Source organism: Drosophila erecta, unplaced genomic scaffold, assembly GCF_003286155.1.
Source record: "Drosophila erecta strain 14021-0224.00,06,07 unplaced genomic scaffold, DereRS2 tig00000219-arrow-pilon, whole genome shotgun sequence".
Lineage (NCBI taxonomy): Eukaryota > Metazoa > Arthropoda > Insecta > Diptera > Drosophilidae > Drosophila > Drosophila erecta.
In genome coordinates this window covers 1,977,392-2,001,709 of record NW_020825213.1, presented here as the reverse complement: position 1 = coordinate 2,001,709, position 24,318 = coordinate 1,977,392, and the positions used below count along the sequence as shown (strand labels likewise).

Genomic DNA, 24,318 nt, shown 5'->3' with positions numbered 1-24,318 from the left:
CGAATATGGTTGGAAATCATTACTTGAGTCGTTATCGTCACTTAAGAAGTTCCCTATACCGCGACATAGGACATAGTCAAAGTTAGTGGTAAACCTCTTGTGACTCTTTTTATTTTTCATTTTTCAATTAGCAATAAGTACACCGTGCTCGATTCGTTGAACAGTATGTAACAGGCAGAAGGAAACGTTTCCGAATATATATTATAAAGTATATATAGTGACATATTCATTTCTTCATACGACATATAGTGACATATTCATTTCTTCATACAACATTCCCCCAAGATACGAACCGCTTAACGGTAACGAGCTTAATGATCTGTTAAGCTTGACATATAAAGCTAAGTAGAACTTAAAAGGCTTATGTTAATCCTCTGTAAAAGGTTTGCTGGGCCGAAAGAATACATTTGTAAATTAGTTCTTAACTGACCTCTGGTGAAACTTATTCAAATAAAGATCATAAAAAGGAAAATATATTTTTTTTCATTAAATCTATCACCAAAAAAGTTTATTATATATTCTTGATCAGGATCAATAGCCCAGTCGATCTGGCCATGTTCGTCTGTTCGTCGTCTGACTGTATCACAGGAACTACAAAAACTAGAATGATGAGATTAAGCATGCCAGCTTACATGCTAGCTTCCAGAGACATATGTTGCCACGCCAACTGTAATGCCCACAAACCGCAAAAAAACTGTCTCGCTCACAATTTTGAAAAATGATTCGATTTCTTTTTATTTTTGAATATATCTTGCTGAAAGATTTGCTAAAAAAAACTTTTTGCAATGCTCACTCCAAAGCCCACAAACCGCCCAAAACTGTCACGCCCACACTATTGAAAAATGTTGTAATACTTTTTTCACTTTTTCTATATTATATTTTGTAAATTTCTATAGATTTGCGAGAAAAATGTTTGCCACGCCCACTCTATCGCCCACAAACCGGCCTTAAAGTTATTCCTGGAATTGAAATAGAACCTAAGAAAATATAAAGTTACCAAACAAGTTGACAGAGGTTTTCGACAAAAATGTCGAACAATGAAGAAAGTATTTAAATGAAACTCTTGAGGAGCCGGGAAGTTTGCATACTTAGAGCTAAAAAAAAAATATATCTTTTAGGAGTAGAAAAAAAGCAGTAGAATAAGATACAAAAATAATATATCTTTCGACGAATCGGTCGAAGATTTAGAATCTGACGTCAAAAATATGTTAAACATCCTAAACGAAATGATTAATTCTTCTGAAATAAAAACGGGAACTAATAGTGGGGTATTGGTAAAGGATAGAGTAGATGACCATCATGTATTACCAAAAATACAAGTTCCCAACTTCACTGGAGAAGGAAAAGAGTATGACCTATTCTCTGTATAATTTAAAGAAATTATTCATGTAAGTGATGATCTAAGCACATCTCTAAAGTTTAATTACTCTCACAGGAGAAGCAAGAGGTATGGTCGCTTACTTGCTAACAGGTTCTGCCGAAAATTATAATGCCGCTTTGGAACTTTTAACGAAGCGGTATGAAAATAAGAGGAAAAAAATTCTCTGATCAGCTGAATCGGTTTATTGACTTACCTATTTTAGCCAAAAGAAATTAAAGGCTTTATTGACTCAATAAATGAATCAATGCATTTAATAAAATCAAAAGCAAATTTAAATGGGGATGTTCGCTCATATCATAATCCGAAAATTTTATAGAGAAACGCTTCAATTATATGAAATGCACATCAAAAACCTTAACGTTTTAGTCACAAGGTGAAGAAAAGAAATATTTTAAAAAATTTTAAAAATTTTAAACATAGGAATGCAAAATATTAATAAAGGTTAAATTGTATTATTATATAATTAAAAAAAAAAAGTTTTTAAAAGTGTGGGCATCAAATTTACTAGATAAAAAAGTTAAAAAATATCACAACATTTTTCAAAAGTGTGGGCGTGACAGTTTTGGGCGGTTTGTGGCCGTTGGAGTGGGCGTGGCAAAAAGTTTTTTGGCCAATGTATAGAAATTTATCACAACATTTTACAAAAGAGTGGCAGTGGTAGTTTTGTGCCGCTTGTGTCCGTTAGAGTGGACGTAGCAACATTTGGAAATAAACTTGCGCTGCGTAGTTCCTAATCTCGAGGCGTTCATACGGTGTAACGAACTCTTTTTCTTCAGTTTTGCTCGTTACGAATTGCAACGGCTAGCACAGAGAGTTTGTGAGTTCGTCCCACCAAATTTATGATTTGTGTGATTGCCCGACCAACGAGAAGACGGAGTTTAGGTTGTAATAGCTTTATTGCAGATTTTCTAATGACAGATTCCTGGTTCTCGCCGTTCTTCTGCGCGGTGTCGCTCTCCCGTTGTCCTTCTATTGCGTCACCACCGTGTCGGCTCGAATGGGGCATAGGATGTTATGGTGGGAAGGTGTATCGTCCGTGAGCTCGGACCACCTTGACTGACCAATGACTCCACTGACCCTTCGCCGTCCTGCGGTGTCCTCGACTGCGGTCCCGTGGTTAGGCTTGGGACTTAGGATGTTATGGTGGGGAGGTGTATCGTTCGTGAGTCCGGACCACCTTGACCAACCAATGACTCCACTGACCCTTCTGATCGCGCCTAGTTTTCCACTCTCAGGGACCGTCCTCCTGCGCCGCTCGCTTTCTCACTGCAAATTCACTTGTTCCGGGTACAGCTCCTTGCGCACTCTCGCGTATTCTCCCTGACTGATTGTCGAGCCTCCGGCGGTCCTCCGCTTCTGCGGTCTCCTCGCATAGGCAGTTTCCTCGGCTCTCCTCTCGTCGACCCTGCGCCGTTCTCAACCTGGCAGTCTCAGCCAAGTAGGCCCCGTCGTTTAGCGTCTTGACTTGGCATCTCGAACCTTCTCGCGCCCTTCTCCAGTTTCCTTCCGTTGTCCTGTACCTTCCTGATCTCAGCCTTGGCGGCTCAGCCTAGTAGACCCTGTCGTTTAGAGTCCAGGTTCCGGCACTCGTACGGACGAACAAACATGCGCAGGGCTGGGGTGCTGTTTTCCTTTACCCGCTCCAGTGTCTCTCTCTGCGACAACCCCAAGGGTCTCATGAGAGTCTGCATGTCCACCATGTAGTCCTTCAAGCATTCGCCATGTCGCTGCTTCCTCTGCCTGACCTGGTCCGCCAGCTTCGCCATGAAGCCTCTGGGCAGGAAGAATTCCTGGAAGCTCTGGATGAACTCTGCCCAAGTCTCCCAGAATCTGTTGTTGGCAATGAACCACTTTAAGGCCCTGCCCTTCAGCAGTTCTGGCATCGCTCGTGGGATCTGGTTGATGTCCAGCCCATACGTCATTGCTGACCACTCCACCTGCTCCAGGAATTCCAACGGCTTTTCGTGCCCTTCGTACCGGAAACTCCACTCTCGCACCTGTTTCGCCACCTTTGCGTAATCTTTACGTCTGCGTCGGCTGCGTCGGTGGTGGCGTCTGCGTCGGCGGTGGCTGCGTCGGCGGTGGCGGCTGCGTTCTCGGCGGTGGTGTTCGAGGCAACGGCGGCTGCGTCGGCGGCGTGTTTTCGGCGGTGGCATCGGCGGCTGCGGCGGTGTTGCCCACAGCGCCTCCTCCTCCTCCTGCAGCCGGGCCAACCGCTCCTGCTACGCGGTCCGGGCGGCGGCTGCCTTCCGTTCCTCCACCAGCTGCTGCAGCCGTCGCAGAGTGGCGATCCGCGCCTCCCTAAACGTTTTCACCTCTGCCTGGTCCTCGGTCGGCGGCGCGACTCCGAGGCTGATGTGCCCCTGGCCTTGCGTCGCCCGCCGTACGCTGCGGTATGCCATCCTGGCACGCACCACGCGTACCGCCTCCTCCTTGTCCGACGACACCACCGGGGTGACCGTCTCACCCCCGTCGTCCTCCTCGCTCTCGGAGGAGAGGGTAACGGTATCCAACACCCCCTCCGCCTCCATCGTCGGTTCGTCATGCGACAGGCTCACATCCGGAATCTCCTTCGGGTCCTCCAGCGGGGATGGGGATCGCGACACCAGGGGTGACGCCAGGAGCGGAGGTAGGGATCGGAATCTCTACTCCAAAACGCTCCGGGCTGTTCCCCGATGCCGGTCTCCCGCATCTCCCGGTTGGTCTTGCCCTCACGTGCTGCCATCTCTAGTGCTTGATTTCAAAGAGACGGACACGAGCCGCCTTCTTCGCGAAGAAACCTCGGTTCTCCCATCCGCTCCTTGTGCCGTTATTCCGCGGGGCCTATACCGGTAACGGGATCTCTCCGTCGTGTACCTGCCTATGAATTTGCAGCTATTTGCTTAAACCGCTAACTGTGCTCGCATCTGCATACACTCCCTGTCCCGCTCTCGCGCTCCAACGAGCCTGTGTATGTGTAGAGTGACTTTTGTGCTTTTCGATACCCCGTATCGTCTTCCCCCCTTCATCACCAAAGGGGTTCCGCTACTATTCTGTTACATTAGCACTAGGTGTCTTCTGGCCCGCCGGCGCCCGCGCTTCCCGGCTTCAAGTCGCTTATGTGTGCCGTTTTCACCTTCTTGGTTGCCGCATGTTCCAGGATGCAGATAGCCGGTGAAGTGAATTTCTTTATCCTGAACGGCCCGTCGAACCTTGGCACCAACTTCTCTGCAAAGCCTTCGCCTGCCTTCGAAAGATGGGGTTCCTTGGCCCACACTGTGCCCCCCACCTTGGGTTTCCACGGCCGTCTCCGGAGATTATAATGACGCGCCTTCTCCATATTCCTCCGCACCAACTCGAAGATCTCTTTCAGCTTTTCCGCGTTTTCTGCAGGCGTCTGTGTACACCGGCCTGTCCCAGTCGTATGCTCGTCAAACAACGCGTTCGGCAGCCTTGGTTCCCTTCCCTGAGTGATAAACGCTGGCGAGTATCCGGTGGACTCCGCCACACTCGTGTTCACTGCCAGCAGCTCCGGCCAGTTCTCGTCCCACCGCCTTTGATCGGCCCACGTGAACTGCGCGATCATTGTTTTCACGGTCCTGTTGGTCCTTTCCGTGGGGTTTTCTTGTGGGGAATATGGAGCCGTGAGCTGGTGTCGTACCCCCAGCTCCTCCAGAAACCTCTTGAATGCCCTGCTAGTGAACTGCACTCCATTATCCGTTATCATGACCTTGGGCACCCCGTATCTGGCCACTATTTGCTCGCGAACCGCCTTCCGTAACGTTTCGGTGGTTGCCCTCCTCATCGGGACGATTACGATTACGATATCCTTAAAAAATTAAAACTTAGACTTAAGTGGATTAATTCCACATTATCATGACCTTGGTGCGACGGTACAAAAGGAGTAATATTTTGTCACCCAATCATCATTGGTTTCAAGGCCCAGGTCTCTCGCAGATCGGTGGAATTGGGATTCAAGGGCAAAAATTGTCTCCATGAATATGTTTGCCATAAAAGTAACTGAGCGCGGTTATTTCCTTGTTTATTTTTCGTTTGCTTTTTTGGCTGCTGCCAAAAATAAATGTTTCCTGTTTTGCCAATTTAAATTGGTATTCCTAAATTATTTTTGATATAAATTATTTTTCAGGGAAATTATTATTTACTATGCTCAATATGTAATAAGCACAATAATTTATCATCATTTATTTAAGTTGAATACAGCTGAAGCTCGTATAGTAAGAGAATCTTTATGTCCATTGTCTGTGTCATGAAAGGCGATTATCCGCATTCTTTTATTCTTGTCGTAGCACGCAATCATGTTTAAAATTGTTAGAATGAAACTAAGCTGAGGTTCCAGGACAATACCACCACCCCATATAACATAAAAGAACCGCTGCACCTTTGCACGTGCGTTTAGGATATCCAAATTACGACCCGAGCCTTACGAAATCGTTACATATCCCATACGCAAAAACAATGGCTGTGCCGAAGACGACTTGGCCGTGTGCGCAGCTCATATGGGTGTGAAAAAATACGTCAACGCGAAACGATGACTGCGAGATGATGAGCACGAGTGACATTTCTGGGTAGAGCTGGCATAGACGGTCATCCTCTTTAAAGCATTTTAAACATTTAGCCACCTCATATCGCTACATTGCTTATTGACTTTTGAATTGGTGCTACTTTTTATTTTATATTATGTATATAATTAACATAAGTCTATCATATAGGCTGGTTATAGAGGTTCTTAGATAAGGTGCTTAGTGAAACTAAGTGCTGCTCATTAACGTTGTCCTTGTGGATAGTGAGATTTACCAATACTCTATGTATGGTGAGCCTTCATACTAGATATGACATTCCAAAGTTTCCAATTATTGACAATTTCTATGTATCAGTGTCATTCCATTTCATCTTGCTGTTATCTAGGGCGTCTGCTTTGCCTACAAGGCTAAGTAGTTGGGAACTATTAGTCTTCGTAACGACTGGCAGCTTGAATAAGGATAAATGTTTACATAAATATAAGAGAGTGGCGTTATTGTAGCGCTGCTTGAGGCGCTCGAGAGTATTAGGGTAAGTATCGGGTGACGATAAATACTTATTGGTTTCTGGACAACTACGAATTGGATGCGAAATGCTCCAGCGAGTAATAATTTCCAGTATCGAACTGATTACGAAGTGGGTGTAGGGACAAGGGAGTTTTCTTGCCGATGAGTAACAGGTGTGAGTTGTGGGTTGAGATTTTGTTAGGCTGCTTAATTTTGTTAATTTGCTTAATTAATTTGTATTGTCAAAAGTTTGAAAATTTGTATGTCTGCTGTCGACGGTAACGGGTAAAATGTTTATATGTCGATCGAAACGTGGGAAACATTTTTGTCGTCTAAGGAGTTTAAATGTTTACGTCGCATTGATTTTAAAAATTCTCATAATTGGCTCTGTGGACTTCACATAGACAAATGGAATAATAAGTATCTTGGTATATTGGGTATACGTCAGTCGCTCCTCCTTTAGAAGATTCAACATCCTTGTTATATTTCAAAAACTTTTGTTTTCTAGGCACCTATAGGTAAATATGATGTAAATAGTATGCGATACCAAATAAAAGTTCCAATAAAGTAGCCAAAGCGATATTCGATTCCTTTATTCTGAAGTACCGTCCAATGAAGACCTTTATTACCTACATGGGAACAGAATATAAGAATTCAGTAATATCTGACTTCTGCAATTTTTAAATTGATTCTCAGGACAGTGAGAGAGCGACAGTCAGAAAATGAAAAGCAAACCCGTCAGTGATTGTAGTGACCAACTTAACTTTACACTGCAACAACTCTTCAAGATACCCTCGCCCTAAATTATAGCAGCTTTTGTGTAAAACAAAAAGCGAGAGAATTGTCTTAGACCAATCAGAACAGAATATGATCGTACGATTATACAGTTAGGGAAAGAAAAGCTATAACAGCGACCACCAGCATGCAGCTTCCCAGAGCTTAGATCATTATCGGATAGAACTTCGTGGCGAACGCTCACAATTTTTGACGCTGCCCATTTAAACTTCATACACGTGGAAATATAATTTAGTTATATATATCCAATCTCATAAAAACAAGAGTTGGGATATTTCAATAAATTTCCGTGTTCGATTCGTGTGAAAGTGGCAACGAGATTCGACCCCAAGGCGTAAGGAAGGCCCGGCCTATATAAGAGCATTTGGTTGCTCTACAGCCGACTACCCCCCCGTCTCGTCGACCCCCGCATCAGCTCATGGTTCAAAACCCCGTCGCTCCAAGAAGAGGCCACGAGGCGACATAACCTTCAGCCAACGAGTTACGCAACCGGCCACCTGCCGAATAATAACTGGGCAAATATATTGGAAGGCTAGAGTTCATCCAGATTATTCAGCTATACAGAAGTTTAGACGACCGGAGCAGATTTAATTACATTTGAACATCATCATCGTCACGCAGTGAAGATCATCTCCTATGACCAACGGAGGTCCAACTTTGTGATTTCGTCTTATCGCAAAGCAGCGTAGCAGCCAGCGGTTCCTAAGGTCTTATCGCTGCAGTGCTGCAGTTATATTTCGTGTTTTGTTTTGATTCTTGATTTTCTTTTGTATTGCGATTTATAATGAATTAAATACTCGCAGATTGACGGAACTTTTGGCATTTGAATAGGAATTTAACTTAGAACCTTTAAAGTTTGACCTACAGCTCGACAATGTCAACGTGAACTTGGGCCCAACTTTACGCACATCATGGAGTGGATATTTAAGGTCGTGAGTACTACAACAACAATAATAAAAACATTATTATGAATTACCTATATTAAAATTCTAACAAAATGCCACTCGAACGTCTAATTAAAATAATATCTGCATTTGACTAAAGATTATATAATTATATTTGTAAATTTTATATTCAATTACTTATATATATTTGCTTTATACTTTACTTTTATATACTTTATTTTACCCATTGAATATAAACAAAAATGAAGAGTTAGAGAATGACTAGGATAATTATGCGTAGATAAAAATATTGTTAGTTTGTAAAAGAGATTTAATGGAAACGTTTATTAAACTGAATTTATATAAATGGAATTATGATTGAAGATATATTGAAAAATAATGAATTGTGAATAAATAGATTTAATGGTTTGTCGAGTACTTATGTTGAACACTTTCTTGAATATGTGGTAGAGTTATTTTGAACTTGGCCAAGGGACAATGTAAATATTTTAAGTAGCATTGTCATGGTAGGGAGGGTAAAGACTTAGGGAATCATTAACATCCAAAATTCCCAATACTTATCAGAATCTGTAGCTTATCTTCACACGTGTCGGCGTGTATCATTAGTATCAATATAAAGCCATTTCTTTTATTAACCGGTAGTCCACTTTTGAATATTGTTTATGAGTAAGACGCACTTATTAAAATGTAGTAGCGTTTCGTACTATCCTAAGCTAAAAGAACCCCGACCTACGGCGAGCTAGGCCCGAGCATAGCAAGAGTGCGCATCCCTAGCGAAGGAAGTACAAGGTCCTCTTTATTAGTAATTACCACCCACTATTAAAAGACCCACTAGTTAAAAATCTATCGATCGAACTACGTACACTACATGATACACCGTCGATAAGATACCGGTCGATAAGATAAGGAATCAGTCGGAGAGAGAGCAGGCCGTGAGTGTCAAATGCGGACATACAATGACGATCAAGCAAGTAACGGAGCGGATCTACGCAGGGATTCACGGGACATGGAGACCACAGAAACCTGGCGTGGTCAGAAGGGATTGTGGAGTCAGTGGTTGGTGTTCTGTCACATGAGCGGTCCTAACAGACGGGTGTTGAAACGGTGGTTCTGGGAAGAGCTCTGGTTTGACCTAACGGATGATACACATTCTGGAACCCTGTTTTCTCCTTGGTCGGGCAATCACAGATGGTGGTGGGACGAACATAAAAAATCTCTGAGCTAGCCGTTGCAATTCGTAGCGATCAGAACCAAGAAAAACAGTTCGTTACAGCCTTTGCTCAAAATAATCAGCTACGATGTCTATCAGTTAATTTGATTCCTAAACAATTATGGAGGATGGTGTGGTTTATCAGAAAAAAGTAGATAACCGTGGTTGGTGTCAATATTATTATTTTGAATTTGCTGTCCATATGTCCTTTCACTATCATACTATGCGGTTAAAATCACCAGAACATATGGTTGATAAACAGATCATTAGGGACAGTTATGAAAGATGAAGTGACCCTAGCGGAAGAAAAATTAAAATTTTCCACATTTATGTTATCGGTTTTTCTTTTGTCTTGTACATAAGACAATACATCAGATGATGTTTGGTCAGTGGAAATCCGAGAAACCACAAATTTATTTTTTTTAGTGGAAACACCGTGAGGAGTTTTGGCACTGCAGATTGTGTTTTTGAAGGCTCAATCTGCACCAGTAGTCCGGACTCAATATTCCTTTTTGGGGGTAAACTAATCGGGACAGATCGGAATCACTGGTTGAGAAACCAGTGCAGACAGATCGGAATCTCTAGCAGTACCAAATTTGACTCACTCCACAACGGATTGATCGGATTGCTCCGAATCATTTTTAGCTGCCGATCTAAGCATCATTTGAGGATTTGCTGCGATCTTGTTTATCACTTGGCGGAGGTTGCGGGGCATTCCACTTAGGCAGCCTTCCACCAGCGGCGTTCTTGTGCTTTGGATATTCCTCTAATAGCTTAGAGCTATTCATCTGCGAGTCCAGCGCGGAAAGGAGAACAGTTCGACGAAAACTATCTCAAGCCATGCCAAAACTGCTGGTCAGTCCTTTTAATCCAAATTTAGTTAGGCGCATAAGCGAATTCATCTCGCTCGCAACCCCTAGGCAAGCATCAAAACAATATTTTATTTTTTGGTCGCCAAAACCTGCGCACTTAGAGTGCACCATTTTATCACACAGCCAACATTTCACTTTTGGCTACTCAGGCTTTATTTGGCTTGTTTTGGAAGCAGACAACATTAGTTTCCATTTTTCTCTATTTCAGACCCCTGTACAAAGACACAAAACCAAAATTTGCAAGTAAATTGACCGCAAGATGGCAGTTAGCACGCTTAGAACTTTGGTTTTTCTGTTTGAGAGGGGGGGTGAATAGTGCAGTGCCTACAAAAACGTTGCGTTGAACAAATAATAAAGCCCTCACTCGATCAGAAAGCCACATTGAATTTAATTTATAGTCCCGTGCCTATTACGTAGATGAACAAGATTTATAATTAATGCATAAAAAAAATTTATTAGAAAGAACGAAATTCTGAGAGTTCATGGGTGTATGATGCCGCTATGCCAGTATAACTAATGGAAATGAGCTTACAATGATATAGTAACCCGCCTCTGTACCCACCCTCCATGATTTACCCTTGACACTATATGGTAAATCCCTATTCACATGTTGATCTTTCATCATACTTTTCGCAATTTCACATAAGGAAAACTATATTTATTTATCCAAACATTATAGTAATTTTATTCATTTAATAATAAGATAAAATATAGTATATATATGTCGCAGTTTCGTTGTTATTTGCCATAATGCTAGCGCAGTGAGTTCCGATCGCACTGAAGTACTACGCACAACTGCCTTGTGTCGCACTCTTCTTCTCCGTGCTTACCATCGAACCACACTCGGCGTCAGCGACAACACGCTGGCGCCGCGCTAAAACGGTTCTTCCCAAAACTACAAGCAACCTCGCGATTGCCGCAAAGTCTTTAACGAAACATCTATAGTAACTGGCAAAGCCTGAAAATGGCCTAAGCTCATACAGATTCGTCGGCTCTGGATACTCTTTTATTGCCTTTACCTTCTCTGGATCGGTTTTTGCACCGCCATTCGTTACAATAAATCCAAGGTATTCCACACTTTGCTTAAAGAAATGGGTCTTTTCACTGGACACCTTCATGTTGGCATTACTTAAGCTTTAAAACCCAATCAATATGCCTTACATGGTCTTTTTCATTTTCCGAAAAAATTATGACGTCGTCTACGTGAACATAGCACGGTGTGCCAGTTTGTTCCCGCAGGACGTCGTCGATCGCTCTCTGGAAGATGCTTCCAGCATTCTTCAAACCGAACGGCAGTTGACAAAATTCATATTTTCCGTCATTTACCGAGAAGGCGGTTTTCTCTCGGTCATGCTCTGCCAAATATATTTGGTGGTATCAGGATTTTAGATCCAGCGTTGTAAAATATTTTTGTCAACAACCCATTGTGGGTTATTGTAAGGCGATCTTGACACTCTGTTAATGCCCTTCTCGAGCAAATCTGCCATTTCCCGTTTCACGAACTCATTTACAGCCATGGGATGGGGGTACGGCTTGGAATATACCGGCTTGTCATCAGTTGTGCGAATCGTGGCAGCAACGGATGTGTTATATGGCAGGGCCTCATTAGAGGCTGAAAAAGCCTTAGATCTGTTCGTGATCATTTTTCGAAATTCGCTTTTCACAGGTTCCGGCACAGTAATGTCATTCACATTAGTGAAATTTACATTGTCACAATTATGATGCTGTAGCTCTTCAGAAACAGCACCATTATTTATTGCGCTTTTTTCTGTGTCCACCTGTGTCCAACTTGAGCTAAGAAATCGAAGCCAATAATGCCGTCGATGGGTGCTAAGGTGTCTAAAAGAAAAAAATCCGCTGTGGTTCCAAAAAAGTTCATCAAACATTTTTGGTGAATTCTGTTAGAACAATGAATGGAACTAACAGTGAACGTCTTTGGTCCGTCATGCGTGCAGATCCAAGTCTTTTTTGGCCTTGCATATTTTCGACCATGCCACTGGTGGGCAGATCGCTTCCGAAGGCGGTGGGTTGCCGGTGCTGAGTCATAGTGGAGCCTAACTCCATGGGTTCAGGCAATTGATTAGGGCCATCGTCCCTGTTATGGGCCGCATTACTTTGTTGGGGCCTATTTTGTTTTTTATAAAAATGAGGGTTTTTCACATGGCCATCCTCGGCCCTGTTACTTCTTCCCTGATTTTCGAACGACCTTGGTTCTTTCTTTACCCAGAGGCGAATGCCTTTTCTACCACTGCCTTTTGCATATGTGGCAGCAAAGGCAGTGCGTTCTATGCTCGCCTCGGATTCCCTAGCTAAAGCTAAAGCTGGGGGCAAATCCTTGGGCTGAGCTGGCAACACTAATGACCTCAAAGGCTTTCTGAGACCCGATATGAATGCATGTAGGGCATCGTCTCTAACCTTAGTATTAAATAGGGCAGCACTGTCCGGCTCCTGTGTCATGATGATTTTATTCGTCACCAATGTCAACTGTTTTTCTACCTCATCGTAATACTGCATCAGGCTAAGCTCTCCTTGCCTAACCGTCTCTAATCCCTATCGAGGGATACGCAATGACGTTTTATCTGCATAAGTGCAGTCTAGTCTTGCGATGATTGCACCGAATTTTAGCACAGTATTGTGGGATACCAGTAGCGCTCTCGCTACCCCCCCTAATTTTATTCCTAATAATTGTGACAGCTTGGTAGTGGGCCTCGCTGCCCTGGTACGGTTTAAAAATTTCATATGCGTCGACGGCTAATTGCCGCCATGCCACATAAACATCTTGATCACCAGTAAACTCAGGCATGGACATTACTATGTCCAGCTTCACTTCGCACCTAATGCTCGGATCTATAGTGATCCTTTGATATGCCTCTACTTACGGTGTTTCCACCTGCAGGTCTTTCACTATTTGCCTGACCTTTTTTAACTGGGCCTGAAACGTCTCCATCAGCCTGGCCTCCTGGCTAACTGCTCCTGCTATGATTGCAACTGAATAGCGTCCATTTCAGTACCTCTATCCGTTGTCGGGCGAAAACCTGGTGCTTCTAAATCCCAATCGTCTTCACTATCGTATTCTGCCTTCACTTCCCTGTACTTGCCCAACTTATTTACCGAATGATTGGTAATTCACACAAATACTTTTTCCGGGCACCGTTGACCGGCTTTCGCGAGACGGCGATATTAATGCGCGCTAGAAATACAAGACGATGAAATTCGTTCCTTTTTTTTTTTTTAAACAACAGTTTTGCGCAAAAGAATAATTTGTTTCTATTTATTCTTCTGGGCAGTAATAACTCACAGTAACCTGGGGGGAGTTGCGGATTGAGCTTTCGAAGAGCAGCACGCACCTGATCATCGCTCGCGGTTATTAATATTTTCGCCACTAATCACCAGAGACAAGTCCACAATTAGTGGCACAATTAGTGCTTAGTGACATCTTGAGTCACTATCAGTGATAGTATCGTGCCAGTGCAGTGTTCTTAAAATTATCAAATTTAATTAAATTGTGCTCCGCTGTTCAGCGGCCACGTGCCGGCAAGCTTAACACAACATCCGTTGGAAAGCTTAACAAACATCTGTGAGGAGCTTACCATTTGGTTCCAGCAGCAGATAAGTTCTGGCTTATGTATCAGATAGAAGCTTTTAGTTTCTACTCTGCCCCAAGATCAATTGATATTGTTGCATACTTTTAGGCGCGCGATGAAATCCGGACAATTTGACAAGCCGCAGTCAACGACTACTAGTGCTACCAATAAGAACAAGGCAATTCTAGGAGAGGAACTTAGAAATGCCGTCAACGCGCCCTCAGATAATGATACTCTACGTGTATCCGATTTTGCCGCCACAGCAGCTTCATTGGCATCTGCTTTTTCGAGCGTCAATGGGTCCACATCAGGAACCGCCTCGCGCTACCAAAGCCCTGCTTCAGGTGAAGCCTCGCAGCGCTTTCAAACAATAAAGCGCAAGTCATGCGCCTCCCCAAAGACTGATGGGAAAAAAGCTAACCTCGGCAAGAACGGTGATAACCTCAATCGAACTATAGTGGCAGCTCAAACCGTTTCGAATTGCTAGCGCTTCACCCAGATGACATGGAAGTTGAGAACGCCAACGACGTGCTATGTGAGAGGCCTAGTACAAGTCATCAAGCTGCCATTGCTGCGGCGAAGCGGGCCGCAAACTCTCCTGGCACCTCAGGTTCTCCCAACAAGACGCAGCCCAAACCACCGCCCATAGTGATGGAAGGTATTGAAAACGTCTCTCTGCTCATGCAAGAACTCAGGAAAATAATTGACATAAATAAAGTTGAAGCTAGGGCTTCACTTGGCGGTATGATGAGACTCTATGCAAATGACGCTACCACTTTTCCCAGTATTGTCAGATGGCTTGAGCACGAAAAATATGAATTCCATTGCTACCAACTGAAGGAAGATAGGCCGTTTAAAGTCTGCATAAAAGGCTTACACCACAGCACGCTTCATAGCCAGATTAAGGAGGATCTGGAAAAATTCGGACACAAGGTGCTTGACGTCCATCTGCCCCAGAGGCGCAGTGAGCCAGGCACCCCTGTAGCCAAGCCGGTAAATATGTTCTTCGTGAATATTGCCGCCGCGGCCAATAATAAGGAGATCCTGCTAGTCAAGGCACTTTGCCATATGCGGGTTATCGTTGAGACCCTCCGAAAGCGCAATGCTGTTGTGCAATGCCATCGATGCCAACAGTTTGGCCATACGGCTAAATACTGTCGTAAAGCGCATATTTGCGTCAAATGTGCTGGCGAGCACGCTGCCAGCATCTGTACTAGGCCGCGCAGTGAACCGTGCACGTGCTACAATTGCGGACAACAGCACCCTGCAAGCTATTCAGGGTGCTCCAAATACCAGGCGTTCCTGCAACGATCTCGGCCCAAGCGTGGAGTTGGAGCTCGGCCTACTGTGAATACCCAAACCGAGACAAACGATCAAACTAGGAGCAGACCAAGAGTAGCCACTCGTCAAGGTGTCTCCTATGCAGATGCAGCTAGGGGAGGCGTACATGTCTCTCAACATGAACAGCAGAACAACCCAAACATAAACCAACGAACCAACAGCCGCAACCGCTCGACATCGAGATCTCGAGTTGCAGCTCAACGAGACAACAACCGCAACCGTTCAGCATCGAGATCCCGAAATACGGCATATCACTCATCTCTTGAAAATAACATTGAAAACATGATGCGAACCCTCAATGGAAATATCGATTCACTCCGCTCGTTACAGGATAAACAGACGGAGATGATGATGATGCTCAAACAGCAGCAACAGCAGACACAGCAGCAGGGGCAAATTCTTAATTTGCTTGTTGCCCTCCAAGCGCAACGATCAACAATATGATGCCGCTGCTCATTCTAATGTGGAACGCCGATGGCGTTTCCACGAAGTTGCCAGAGCTTGAGTGCTTTGCGCGACAAAATAAGATCGATGTCATACTAATTAGTGAGACTCACTGCCGAGGAAACTTTGTGCCAAAAATATATGGTTTTGATGCATATCCAGCTAATGATCCAAGTGTTGGCAATGCTAGAGGAGGAGCTGCGATCTTTATAAAATCTAGCTTGGTGCATTTTCCTCTGAGCCCTGTTACCAGCGAAAAAGTACAAATAGCGTCTGCAGGAATAAACACAGCGCTTGGTGTGATCAACTTTGGTGCGATTTACTGTCCTCCTCGTTTCACATGGACAACAAATGAATTTGCTAAATCATCGAAAATTTATAATTGCAGGAGACTGGAATGCATCTCACTGGCTCTGGGGCTCAGGAAGATGCAATCAAAGAGGTCGCGCTCTCGCGGATCTTATTCTTAGTACGGAAGTCAACACGCTGGCTACAGGCAGTCCTACTCGGTATCCGTACGGTAGGAGAGGAACTCCAAGCTGCATTGATTTTGCAGTAACGAAAGGCATTCTCGATATTCATGCTTCCATAACATCGGCTCCTGATCTCAGCTCTGATCACCTGCCTCTCATCATAACGCTGGATGTCACAGCATTGACATATCCTGCAGCAGATCGATTGATAACCAGGCACACCAACTTAGAAATGTTCTGCGGTCTTCTAGAGCAATCTCTGTATCTTGATATAGAAATCAACTCAGAAGAAGATATTGAGGACGCAATCAACCTATTTGCTGTAAAGGTGAAATCGGCAGCCATAACAGCTACACGCACGTTGACACAGAGACCCGTAGCAGCAGGTATACCCCTCACACGGGAAATTCTTATTTTAATTGCTGAAAAGAGACGACTTCGGACAAGATGGATGAGGTCCGGCCACCCTCTAGACAAATTAGAGTGGAACAGAGCTCAACATATCCTCCGTAAGAAACTGGTGGACCATAAAGCCGCATGGTTCGACGAGAGGCTTACCAACACTGGTACTGGAAGCGAAGCGAGGCATTCTCTATGGAAAGCGACGCGTAGTATAAAAAGGAGGTGTCCCAGGAAGGCACCACTAGCTAATGAGAACGGAACATGGTGTCGTTCTGACAAGGAACAAGCGGAAGTGTTTGCTAGGCACTTAGCTGAACGGTTCAAGCCCTTTAACCTTGCCAGCCAACAGGAAAAACAAGAAACACAGGAAGTCCTTGAGCAGGCGCTGCAAATGGATGCACCGATTCTCCCGTTCGACCAATGTGAGATATCAGCGATCATAAACCGCCAATCCTCTAAAAGAGCACCAGGCCACGACATCATCTGCAACGCTACTCTGAAGGCGCTGCCTACTCACGCGATCTCTTACATAACGTTGATCTTCAACGCTATGTTGAGGTTGCATTACTTCCCTGCCCAGTGGAAATTTGGCTTAGTGAGTATGATCCACAAGCCCGGAAAGCCAGAGAGTGACCCAGCATCCTACCGGCCAATCAGTCTCCTCCCATCAATCTCGAAGATCTTTGAGAGACTTATCTCTGCCCGAATTGCTGGGATAATGACATCCACAAGAGCCATCCCTGATCACCAATTTGGATTTCGTGCAGGTCACAGCTCAATAGAACAACTGCACCGCATCGTTGACCAAATATTGCAAGCCTACGATGAGAAAGAATACTGCAATGCGCTCTTTTTGGACATTAAGGAAGCATTCGACCGAGTCTGGCATATTGGCCTATTGGCCAAAATAAAAATGACACTACCAGCACCGTATTACTTGCTAATGCGGTCCTACTTGGCGAATAGGCAGTTCGCAGTACGTTTCCACTCCGCAACCTCAGGGATACATGAGGTCAGTGCAGGAGTGCCTCAAGGAAGTGTACTGGGTCCATTATTGTACTGTCTGTATACCAACGATATGCCGCAGCCAAATGCTAGTATGGACGCCAACCCTGACAGGATGACTCTAGCCACTTTCGCCGATGACGTCTGTGTTACTTACAGATCATCCTGCGAATATGAAGCAGCAGACGGCCTACAAGAGTACGCTGACAGGTACGAGCAATGGGCAAGAAGATGGAATATTGGCATAAATGGTCAAAAGTCAGCTAACGTGTGCTTCTCACTAAGGAGGAAAACACCACCTGCTGTTCAATTAGGTGAGGAGATGGACAGCAGTGTAGTACGGCCAAATATCTTGGCATAACATTAGACCGCCGGCTCACATTTGCTCCCCACATAGCAGCCATCAAAACAAGGGTGAGAGCAGCTGTGACAAAGCACTGGTGGCTCCTAAGAAGCAACAGTAAACTCTCCACCCGAAATAAGCTCACCCTATACAAGCAGGTCATTGCTCCCATCTGGCAATATGGTTGCCAAATCTGGGGGATAGCAAGAGATAGCCAAATCAAAAAAATTCAGGTGGCCCAGAACAAAATAGCGAGACAAATTACAGGCTGCAAGTGGTACATTCGAAATAGCGTGCTACATAGGGACCTAAAACTAGTTACGGTACTACAACAAATCAACTTCCACTCCAGTCGGTACAACTCAAGACTGATGAACCACAGCAATCGTCTCGCTAATGATCTCACCATTACTCGACCGAGGCAGAGGATCAAAAGACGTCAACCAAGAGATTTAGTGCTAAGATAACAATAGCTTAATAGCTAAATATTAATTATAAAACAACATGAGAGTATTAGACCAAACTAGAAAAAGCTATATAAAATATTCCCTATAGCCGGAGCGCCTATTGGCAGAAACAATAGAAAATAAGATAATAAAAGGGTTCATAGCTATCCTGTATATCTTAATAAACTATAACAAAAAAAAAAATACAATTTTTTGTGAAAGTATGCAACGGAAAACAACACTCCCTAAAAGCATGCAAAAAATATTTTTCTTTGCTGGTTAGCAATGAAGTTGTTCGTTTTGTTTATTCAACAACCAATTCTTGAAGCTTGCCGAATTAAATTAATTTATCAAACTCACATGTTTTTCTTCTCAAGATTTGTTCAGATGCTAGGTTCTTAACTACCGCTGGGCGCCAATAATGTAATACCTATTGTCGGCGGAACGCAGATGATTAGTCCCGTGTACCTGGAGTTATCTAGGAGGGAGTCTTCTTACGTAGATTACGGTGGAGGGCGTGACTTTTCCCCCTTTGCTGGGCACTGGCCTTTTAGCTCAGTGTGAATAATTTATATCATAAGTTTTTACGGCAAGTTGCCGGAGTTGCTCGTTCTTTATTTCTAAAGGGCTTGAATACAGACTGAATACAGAGGTCAGCATTCTATAGTGATCTACTTAGTTGCTAGGGTATTGGTTGTATATAGTTGTATATGTTGTGGTGCATATGGATGTAGAGTATATATATGTAAGTATATATATGTAGAGGTTATATTTTTTTCTTTCTCCCAGTTTTAGCAGGGATGCGTTTCCTGCTCGCCAAGATGTTTCCCGTTTTCTAAAAGAAAGGTGTGAAGATCTGCCCAGCGTGCATTTCATTTTCTGCACAAAACCCCGATCTAAGTGGCTGTGGAGCCCTATCCGCAGAGACATGCACTCTAACAGCCGGAGTGCTCCGCTGCCTGTGGCAATGTGGACGCAAGATTTGCCTCCTATAATTAAAAAATATTACACATCACTTTTCAAACTTTAACTCTTTTTTTCTCTTTGCAAACCCACGTTTTTCTTGAAGATAAAAAAACTTTTTTCGCAGACTCCACGTCTGATCGTTGCGACGGCCAAAAGAGAAAATAACTCTATGAGGGAGTAAGTGCCTCTCGAGTAGTGGAAAGCTCTAATTGGAGCTTTGCCGTGATTAGAGTTGCATTAGAGTCATCTGATAATGACGCCAAATTATCGAAAACCGTAACCGGTTTTCCAGATTGTGTTATTTCTTCTCGAAAATTAAAGTTCATCGTTTTTCTGAGTTAAGCGTAGTTAAGCGGCACTCTTTTGTTAGGTTTCAATTACCAGTACGACAAGTTGCGACCAATAAAGTGGAGTTCATTTCATTGAACGCCTGACGTCTTCTTCTTTTTTTGGACTTCGACCAACTCCGTCAGCAGCGAACATATGGATGTGCTAACCACATTTTTCGGCAATATCCGCTATTAAATTTCATGGTCCTTCGAAGACAAATCTACCCTGGTCCACAAGCGCCCCTTAGTGATAAAATCAAGATAAGTTCGGTTTTATTTTCCATTCCGACCGTGGTCGCCGAATTTCTTTTTCCGACGGCGTTCCTTCCGATTCCTAAATTCAGTGAAGAGCGATATATAAGTTAACTAAGTTAACCGGACCGATTGTCCGCTCACCACCACCGGTCAAATTGCTGACCAAGCATTTGGCCGGAAGCTCGCACATAGCTGGCAAAAGCTCTGCACATTGGCAGAGGCCGCTATGAAGCTTTTCCTATGTTAGCTTTTAGCACAAGTGATCTGGGCACACTGTGTGTCAGTACGCAACAAATCAACGCGAAAAAGTAAATAATTACTTTTCGTAGTGAAAAGTCCAAAATAGTGGCACAAATTGCGAATAGTGACCCCCCAAGTCGCTATCAGTGATATTATAGTGGAACTCATAGTGAAACTCAACCACTTTCACTTAAAGAGTCACTTACTTATACAAAGTGGGGCTTCGCCGCCCAGCGGCCACGCGGTCGCTCGAATGAATACCATATAGAACAAAAATACGAGTTCCACTGCTATCAGCATATGGAGGACAGACCGTAATAGTCTGCATAAAAGGTCTGCACCATAGCACACTAGATCAGCTAGATAGCTAGATCAAAGAGATTGAAAAAGCTAGTCACAAGGTGCTTGATGTACTTACGCCCCTAAAGCGCAGCGAGCCTGGCACTCCCACAAATAAGCCAGTCAATATATTCTTCATCAATATTGCCGCTGCGGCCAATAACAAGGCGATCCTAGCAGTGAAGACTCTATGCCATATGAGAGTGGTAATAAAACCACTTCGCAAGCGCACTGCTATCGTGAATGCCATCGATGCCAGCAGTTTGGTCACACGGCCAAATACTGCCGCAAAGCTCACATCTGTGTGAAGTGCGGTGGAGAGTATCCTGCCAAGGATTGCACTCGACCACGTAGTGAGGAATGCACCTGCTACAACTGGGGTAAACAGCACCCAGCCAACTATTCGACTTTCCAAGGTGAACTCGTTAGCAACAGGATGCTCATACGGCAGTAGAGGCTCTCCAGGCTACATTGATTTTGCGCTGACAAGGAGTGTGATGGGCATCCACGCCATTCACGCCGTAATTACCAGAGGCAGGTGGTCGGAGCTTAGCTCAACAACCGCACAAGGTGGATGAGGTCTCGCCACCCGCTAGACAAGACGGAATGGAATCGAGCGCTGAGTAGGCTCCGTTGCGCGCTGGTGTTGCACAAATCCGAATGGTGCGACGAAAGACTTTCCAACACTGGAGTCGAAAGTGAAGCGACGCATTCACTCTGGAAGGCCACGCGTGCTATCAAAAGGCGTTGCACGAGGAAGGCGCCATTAGCCTACAGTAACGGGACATGGTGTCGGACCGACTTGGAACAAGCGGAGGTATTCTCTGCGCACCTCGCCGAGCGATTTCAACCATTCAATCTTGCCAGCCTGCAACAGGTTGAAGAAACTCAGGAGCGGTTGAACCAAGCGCTTCAAATGGATCCACCAATCACGACGTTTGAACCTTGCGAGATAGCCGATGTCATTGCGAACCAGAGTAACAACAGAGCTCCAGGACAGGACGTTATCTGCAACGCCACATTGAAGGCACTGCCCAGTCATGCGATCCTCTACATAGCGTCGGTTTTTAATGCTATCGTGAGGTTGCAATACTTCCCTCATCAGTGGAAGCTCGGGATAATCTCCATGATCCACAAACCTGGCAAGCCGGAAAGGGAGCCCGCCTCCTACCGTCCGATCAGTCTTCTCCCTTCAATTTCGGAGGTGTTTTAGAGACTGATTGCTGCCCGGATTGTAACGATCATGGAAGCCCAGGGAATTAACCCTGAGCACCAGTTCGGTTTTCGTGCTGGCCACTGTACTGTCGAGCAGCTCCATCGGGTCGTCGAGCAAATTCTGACTGCCTACGACAATAAGGAATATTGCACCAGCCTCTTCTTGGACATTCGAGAAGCGTTTGATCGAGTGTGGCAAATCGGACTCCAACTAAAAATCAAACAAACGTAACCTGCTCCATATTTTGTGTTGCTGAAATCGTACCTGGAAGGAAGGCGAATCGCTGTGTGTTTCCATTCAGCACTTTCCACGGAACATAATGTGGCAGCTGAAGTTCCACAAGATAGTGTCCTCGGCCCCCTGCTTTACTGCCTGTATAGGCACGATATGCCGCAGCCAGATGTAAGCCTATACAGGAAATCTATGTTGGCCACATTTGCCGATGACGTGTGCGTCACCTACAGGTCCCGATGCGAGCACGAAGCAGCCGATAGTATCCAAGACTTTGCAGATCGGTTCTCGGTATAGGCAAAGCGTTGGAACATCGGCATCAATAGCAGTAAATCCACCAACGTCTGCTTTACTCTAAAGCGGAGAACACCACCGACCGTCCATATCGAGGGAGTCCCCGTACCACAGCCGAACGCAGCAAAGTACCTTGGAGTGCTGTTGCACCGCAGACTCCATCAGAATACGCTTACGTGCTAAGGTGGCGAAGCACTACTGGCTACTCTGCTCGCTGACAAGCTGACAATTTACAAACAGATCATAGCACCAAACTGGAAGTTCGGGTGCCAAATCTGGGGCTTGGCATGTGACAGCCAAATCAAAAGGATCCAGGCTATCCAAAATAAGGTCGCAAGACTCATCACCGGCTGCGAGTGGTTTGTGCGAAACACCAACCTGCACAGAGACCTCAAACTCGCGACGGTATTTGACGAGATAAGCCAACACTCGAGTCGATACCATGACAGGCTGGATATCGACTTGCCAGCGCTCTAAACAGATCTCGCCCACCAAGGAGGCTCAACAGAAGGCAACCGAGGGATCTCATTTCCCGAACTCATTTGACTAGGGTCAGCTTCTGCTGACCATAAATTATTTGTTATCTGTGATTGTTTTGTTATTGTTAAAATTTTGTTAAATCGATAAAGCTAACTAGACTATAGTTAGCCGGCGCGCCCAAATGGGCTGAATCAATAGAGAAAAAGGACATAAAGGGGTTCCCAGATTTCCCGTACGCCTCAATAAAGCTTTAAGAAAAAAAAAAAAAAGCTTTTAAGTCAGTTCGTTTTGGACAATACAATAATAAAGAGCATAAGCTCATAAAACTTACTCTGGCATCTGTCGTTATCATTATAAATACCTATAGCTATCTGAGTCCCTAGGCCAGAAGCCAAGAGGAAGACAGTCATCTTCCCATCATAATCATCATAAATCTTCAAGTGAAGATTTCCCTCCGTACGAGGGACATCTGGAGATCATCGGCCTACCGGCAATATACCAGTGACTGCGGCGAGGGATCACCCCTGCAGCACTCTACTTATATTATTATATATATATATTATTAATTTATATTAGTTTGGCAAATATCTCCCTTCCGCCTTTTTGTCTTTTGAATTTCGCGGCTATGTACAAAGCGCTATAGAGCTCGTAATACTATACATAATTTGAAAGGTCTTGACATAACCTACAAAACGACGCTATGTCCGGGCTATATGGATGCGATAAAACCTCCCATCCAAGCTCCCGTAGCTTTTAACGAGTCATCAACGAAGTGTGTGGTCTGGCGTTGTCCTGGTGGAACACTACACCCTTCCTGTTGGCCAATTCTGGACGCTTCTGGTCGATCGCTTGCTTCAAGCGGTCCAGTTGTTCGCAGTAGATGGGTAAAATTAAGCGTCTGGCCATATGGGAGCAGCTCATAGTGGATGATTCCCTTCCAATCCCACCAAACACACAGCAAAACCTTCCTGGCCGTCAATCCCGGCTTGGCCACTGTTTGGGACGATTCACCGGCCTTCGACCACGACCGTTTTCGCTTGATATTGTCGTATGTGATCCATTTTTCGTCGCCAGTCACCATCCGCGTACATTCAGGGGTATTTACGTGGGGTACAACGTTTTCTGTTTCAGGGTTTGTAATAGTTTCGTTTTCTGGGGTTTGATTTTTGAATTTTACAATTAATTTTTGGGGTATAGTTTTATATTTATAAATAAAGAATAATGCAAAAATTATAACTAATATGATAAATGTTGTAAGTGTTATTATTTGAAAGACATTATTCGTCTGATTGTGTTGTTCGATTATTTCTTTTGTGTGAATGTATTCTAGTGGTTCAAGTTTTGTTACGTTATTGTTTACATAGATAGTTTGAGTGTAATCTAACATTGTGTTGGTAATTAATATATCATCTAATTGAACGGAACAATTAAATGTTTTTATCATGTTGTTACCTTCTATTATAATTTCTCTATTAATACAATTTTGGTTTAAGATAGTCTTGGGAAGGTTCCAAGTTGTAATTATATTCTTAAGGCTCACATTTGTTCTCCTTCAAAGTTACTATTTAGTTGATTGGTCAATTCGATTCCTTTATTAATGGCTTCTATTACGTGGTTGAGATCGCTTACTTGTGCATTATTTTTAGAGATGTCACCTATTTGTTGTTGTAATTCTTTTTATCTTCTTGATTTAAAATGCTGAATAAGTATTTGTACATTGTTCCTATAAAATTAGCGAGACCG

The 24,318-nt window shown here is 44.1% G+C and overlaps 1 protein-coding gene across 1 annotated transcript in view; it reads right to left on the bottom strand.

The window, feature by feature from the left end:
* The window catches only part of LOC26525957 (protein CEPU-1), a 185,348-nt gene that overhangs the window by 9,733 nt on the left and 151,297 nt on the right, over positions 1-24,318 (bottom strand). The window lies entirely within an intron of this gene.